Raw genomic sequence first — 6,961 nt, forward strand, 5'->3', positions numbered from 1 at the left:
CCTCGCTCCATCCATATGAATGTAACGCAACCTTGTCTGCGAAGATGTGCGAGCAGCAAGCGAAGCGGTAACAATCGGCGATCGTTTGTTCGTTTCTTTCGGCACAGCTCGGCCGACACAACAACACAACACAATGTTCCATGCTTATGCTGTTGTTGTTTTTGTAGAACTATGTTTTAATTTTTGGTTGGTGACATATTCACATGTGTGCGCATATGTATGTTTGTATGCTTGTGCATTATTGAAGTTATACTTCTTTTTCTTTCGTTTGTCTTTCATTTCTGCAAATTCTCAACTATTTTACGTATGTTTTGGTTGAAATACTCTGCGTTGGCCTTTCAGAATCACACAGAATCATTTCTGTGGTTTTTGAAACTGACCCACGAGGACGAGGTATATGGTTTTATCTGGGAGCATGAGATTTAAGAAAATCGCTGCTTACAAGGGATAAAATGACTTCTGAGTGGCGATTTTAATGAATAAATTCACAGAATCATTTCTGTGCTTTTGGAAATCTATACTAATAAATATTTTTTTCTTACTAATAGAAAATAAATTTATCACAGCAATATACATAAACATATACATATAATTGCTGTGATAAATTTATTGCGAAAGCAAATGTTCTACAAAGTATGTATATTTCTATACTTAAACAAAATTATTAGAACCATCGTATGTTTCTTGCATTCATAACCACATCATACTTAAGTCAGCGCAACCTAATTGTCCAATGGTGGTGTTGGTGGTAAGCGCTTAGAAGGTCAAGATGCTAACACAGGTCCCAGGTTCGAATCCCGACAGAATAAATTTTTAATTTTTTGCTTTTAACATCGTATACTATACAAATTAATATTTTTCTTACTAATAGAAATTAAATTTATCACAGCAATATTATGTATATGTATATACATATTATGTATATGTATATTGCTGTGATAAATTTATTGCGAAAGCCAATGTTCTACAAAGTATGTATATTTCTATACTTAAACAAAATTATTAGAACCATCGTATGTTTCTTGCATTCATAACCACATCATACTTAAGTCAGCGCAACCTAATTGTCAATGGTGGTGTTGGTGGTAAGCGCTTGGAAGGTCAAGATGCTAACACAGGTCCCAGGTTCGAATCCCGACAGAATAAATTTTTAATTTTATAAAAATAAATATTTTTCTTTATTTTAATTTCTATTAGTAAGAAAAATATTTATTTGTATAGTATACGATGTTAAAAGGCATACATCTTCTATCCTATCTTGTGTATCTGCACTAGAGATGAGCGATATTGCGATTTTTAAATCACTGTGATTTCGGTGATTGCTATTTTTAAATCACTGTGGTTTTATATTGCTATTGCGGTCGCAACTAAGTCGACGTTCGAACGTCGTTGTTGTTTTTGTAGCGGCAGATTCTGCCAATTTGACACTGTTTGGCCGAATAAAAGTCCGGGTCTGTTCCACTTACGTAGACCCGACTGTCATGGGAACGACGGAAACATTTTGTCGTTATTGGCGGCAAATTCTCTTTTGGCTCCTGTAACTCGAGTCAAGTTTTTCCGCCTTTCTTTTCACTACATTTTCGCAAATGTTGGAGTGGTTCGGCTACCTGACACTTAGAGCGTATTGCAAAGTTCATTTATATGTTGGTATGATGGTTTCACACATTTCTTAGAAGGAATTACCATTAGTGTGGTTGATAATTTGTTTGTTTAGTATACCCGCTTTTAATATTTTCAAGACCAAATAATTAACGCGAGTTTCCTAATCTTTGGGAAAATATTAAAAACTCGTAATTTTTTTATTCCATCATTTTTTCTGAAATTAATTAGTTAGAATTCTTGTTTTCATCACAAAAAGCTTTCAAATTTGGTTTTAACAATAAGTAAAATTAAAAATTTTATTAAAACAAATTAAAATATTCCATTTTGATTATATTTTGATCTACCACTTCAAACATCACACTTCACTTCTTTTCCTTGATACATTTCCTGCCATTATTAAAAATTATAAGAACGTTACACTCAAAACTTCAAACCGCTATGACGAAAAATAGCATATACGATATATACAATACCCTGAAGAAAGTTGTTACTTTTCTGCTATTTGCTATTGTGATCGTAAATCACAGGTTCGAACTGCGATCACAGTTTCGAACTGCGATCGCAATCACTGATTCGAACTGCGATCACAGTTTCGAACTGCGATCGCAATCACTGGTTCGAACTGCGATCACAGTTTCGAACTGCTATTTATAAAAAGTGATCGCAGATGCGATTTGCGATTTTTCAATCACAGTGAAAAAATCACCGGTAGTGAAATATCGCTCATCACTAATCTGCACATGCTCATATGAATGTATGTATACGCATGTGCGCGCATTGACTTGCATGTTCATACATTCATATCTACTTATATGTACATATATTCGCATACATTGCCGAACAAATAAATCACAAGCATACAAACATACATATGCGTACACATATGAATATGTCACCAACAAAAAATTGATCTTCACAAGTCAATCCGGCAGCCAAATTGGCGAAGAACAAAAGAGAGATGATTACGCTGCATATTCTCTTCCGCAACGAAGAGACGGAACTACATACTTTCTGAGTCAAAATTCATTCATTTAGACTTTGCTTTATTCTTCATTTTATGTGCATAATAAATTTATAAAATGTGAATTTAAGTTTTCTAGTTTTCTTTCATACAAAATGATATGCATTTCTGAATATCACTAAGAAGTATAACTTCATCCGCGCGTAGGGACTCCACGCACCTTTTTTTATATATTGATATAAATTTTTCCATTCAATTCAAGTAAACGATCAAGTTAAAACAGCTGTTCACATAGTTTAGCAAAGAAATGACATCGAAAAACATGTTTTAAACATAACCATTTAAAATATTTTAATGGTTAAAGTTTACTATTTTAAGGTATTTTGTTTTCTTTTAAATTGTATAACTCAATGAAAAAATTATTTTAAATTGCAAAGCCCATAGTGTTGTAGGAAGTTTTCTGCTCTACAAAAATGGTATGAATAATTTTGTATTAAGTTAACCGTTTACAAACATCAACACTTATCAAAGGAAAACACACAAAAAAAAGGAGAAGCTGTAAATTTTACCTTACATACATAGAAAAAAGAAACGCTATTTCGATATGTGCCGGCATAACGTCCAAGCCACAGCTCGGAAAGACGTGAAAATTTGCACAGGTGTTCCTTCAAAAGGTCCTAACGGAGGCCATCCCCGTCGATTTTGCAATATATACGAGTACAAGTATGTATGTAAATATATACAAGAAAGTCATTTTGGTTACTCAATTTATACCTCAAGAACAGCTAAACAGATTTGGCTGAAAATTTCTGGAGAGATAGCTCACCATAGTAGTAAGGGATGGATATTGGGTCAAAACAAGTAAGGAAGGACTAAGTTCGGGTGCAACTGACCATTTTATACAATTGCAACTTGCATAATCAAAGCCGGGAAAATACTTTAAGATTTAAAATGTCCTGACGATCAGAACCGAACCAATTTTACATATACAGTCAGAGTCATTAATATTCGGGTTTAGTTTTCTTTAACTTAATGTCTCTATATTTTTAAATAAAGTATAAGTATTAAATACGTCAATTTTTTTCGAAAACTAAAAATTTATGATCTAACTTCTTATTCATGACTTTTTTGGAATATTTAAATCACTCTGTAAAATGCAGCAGTGCGATGTTTACAGTTTACTAGAAAACGACGTGTCATTATTATTCGGTCTTTCCCCGCACTTGGAGTTTATGTGTGTAAAAAGTTTGCTAAAAGTGATTTTATGGAAATAATTTTTTTTTAAAATATTATAAATAAACATTAACTCTGCACTAGAAATGCTTCAAATAGTTTGAATTCAGAGAGAAAATTCCAATGGGACGCAAAGGAAAGAAATCTGGAACTAATCCAGTTGGTAATTTTTCATCACAAAAATGGAGAAACTTATAAAAAAATTGCAGAAATGACCAATATAAAAGTCAATACAGTAGGAGGTATTGTTCGGCGTTACAAAAATGAAGAAAGAGACCATTTGTTGAAACAACCGGGTAAGCCTAAGAAGCTCAGTGAGAGAGAGCAGAAGGCAGTCGACCGAAAAATAAAGGCAAAACCACGCTCAAGTGCACCAAAAATTGCCAGTCATTGAAAGTGATTCTATTTATTGAAAATCATGATGATTGTCAATTTTCAGTACAAGAATTGAAGTTACTTGCAAGAAACCATCGATTGATAATAGAGCAATTAAGTCAAGTTAAAGTATGGTAATAGAATCATAATAAGTGAGAAATTGTTAAGTTCAACATTACTATAATGAAACTATGATGTATGAGATAGCAGCAGTTCTTCATCGTTCACCTTACATTCCACCACCAGAAACTGGAACAATTAGTCAATATGCTGCAGACATTGATTACATACTCTAGACGGTCACATAATGGGTATCACTCAAATTATAACACCAAAAGCAGCAATTATAGCCGAAAACCCCATATCACGAGTAAACAAAGTCCTTTCAGCGAAAGATTTTGCAGCAAAAGCTCATGTACCGATAAAAGTCTATCAAAATGATGGTGCAGTTGGGTATAGTAAAATAGTTGCACAAAATTTCGATTATTAAAGTAGCATTGAAAGTAGTTGATATTTTGGAAATATTTTCTATTACTTGGTTGGAACGGTTACATTGAACATATAACGAGTAATATCATGGACTTTTAAAGTCTGAAATTCTCTTTTTATCATTCATTCATCAACCAGCAAGTAACTACAATACTATCTACACAACTTTACTCTGTGCTTTGGAAAATGCAAAACGTTATAATCACGATGTATGCATTATTACTTTTGATCAGCCTTTGTATGCAAAAGCTCGAGAAATCGTATCAGCAGCACCTGAAGGATCTGAAGTATCGAAGATCGTAATAAGACTTGGAGGTTTCCATTTAGTCATGTTTTTTTAGAGCAATTGGTCATATTATGCAGGGAAGTGAAATAAAAGAGGTGTTGTCTTTGATTTATGCCACTAATTCATTAGACAAAATGTTGAATGGCCAGTTCAGATCAGTTAGAGCACACACATTACTCTATCTCACTTTAGCAACAATAATATCAGAAGAACTTGTCATCGATGAAGAGATGCATGCTAATCTACAAGATACTGTAGACCTTATAATAAATAACACAATTTCGTACGTTGATAGAATGACGATGAGATTAAAGGAATATGAACAACGTGGACCAACTGAAAATTGTGGACACAATATTTTTACATGGTATCAATTGCTAAGGACTCTTATAAACTCCTTAGCAATTGATACCATGTAAAAATATTGCGCCCACAATTTTGCAGTTGGTCTACGTTGTTCATATTCCTTTAATCTGTATGTATGGGTAATTGGAAAGCTCATTTGAATAGCATTTGAGAAATGCTTCCTTACTTCCACGCATCAAGACATTTTCCTTATGCCAAATCTGCACATTTATATCTACAAGATATGCAACAATTGGAAAACTTGACTGATGATGCTGAGGTTTTCGAAAGATATACACGGGGATTTTTCCCAATTAGACGTTCTGATAAATTTAATTGTGGAACTTCAATGGATGTGGTCATTGAGCAATCGACGATGAAGTCAATGAAAACAGATGGAGGAGTTGCTCGAGGAAGAAGTACGCAGGAGAGCGTCATAAGTAAATGGATTTATGGCATGCATGCAATGAATACTGTGTGCGAAAGATTGGAAGATTTAGCGGATGTAAGAACGAACACAACAGATCAGCCATAATGCTCGTGAAGTGGTTATTGCATCTATGAGTAAAATGATGGGCCAAACATTTAATAATATTAAAATGAAACGTGCTGATAAAGTACTACCTCTAACATGATAAGAAGGTGCCAATAGATCCTGTATTATTATTTCAACGCATGATTATTATGAAGACATTTGAAAATGAGCTTGAAAAATTCTTCGAGTACGAACTAACCCTTTACCCTTTATCGCTCTTTGATGCAATTGGAATGCAAACATCTTCATCGTCGGATATCGTTTTTGATCGATCAATGAACAATTCAGTCGCACCAAGGCAACTATCGTTGTTGGAGAAGATGTAGATTTGTTAATAATATTAACTGCACGAACATCTGGTGATAAGGTCATTTACTTTTTAAAACTGGGAGAGGTCAAGTTAAACCAAAAATAGACAAGTACAGATATTTGAGTTTCGTGAAAAATACAAGATGCAATAAGAGAGTGCAGTTATCTTGTCTCCTTCCAACATCTTCTTCTGCTTATCAACACTTGTTTCGTGTGTTCTACGAGTGACTATGAAGAATTTGATGATAAATGATGATGTAGTAATTTTCTTGCTGTTAAAATTTTCATTAAATTAAAATAAAAAATAAAATTTCATCACTAAAATAGTGTTCGATTATATTCTTTAGATCAAAATATGTTGTGGAGTATTCCTACTGGGGAAACCACGTTAAACAAAACGCCGTGTACACTACCTCAGAGGTGGTGCGGAAATTTGTGGATATAGTCGAAAATATGACTTTCCTGCGGTCTAAAGTCACGTTAGAGGAAAAAGTGTTGAGATCTTTTTTGTAGACAACTTTACTACCTACAAATTTTGTTTGAACCATTTTTCGGTAGCTCTCATTGTTTCAGAGATATACGCAAAAAACGCAAATTTGTGAGATTTGACCTCGAATAAAAAACAACGCACAAGTGTGATCGATGGGAACTTTTGACATGTTATTTGTAATGACGGATGTAAGGCCTGCACAAAAATCCATCTTGTTGGGAATTAATGCATACTGGAATGTCAATTTTGACTGGACTATTTCTTTCTCACTGCACATCGACTACCAGGTTTATTCGTTTTAAAACATATCACGATATCTCGAAAGCGATGCTTTGT

General features: G+C 33.7%; 1 pseudogene; it reads left to right on the top strand.

Moving 5' to 3' along the window:
* The first annotated feature begins 339 nt into the window (after positions 1–339).
* Positions 340–468, top strand: LOC125779861 (small nucleolar RNA U3; annotated as a pseudogene).
* The last annotated feature ends 6,493 nt before the right edge of the window (positions 469–6,961 follow it).

This window comes from Bactrocera dorsalis, chromosome 6 (genome assembly GCF_023373825.1).
Source record: "Bactrocera dorsalis isolate Fly_Bdor chromosome 6, ASM2337382v1, whole genome shotgun sequence".
Taxonomy (NCBI): Eukaryota; Metazoa; Arthropoda; class Insecta; order Diptera; family Tephritidae; genus Bactrocera; species Bactrocera dorsalis.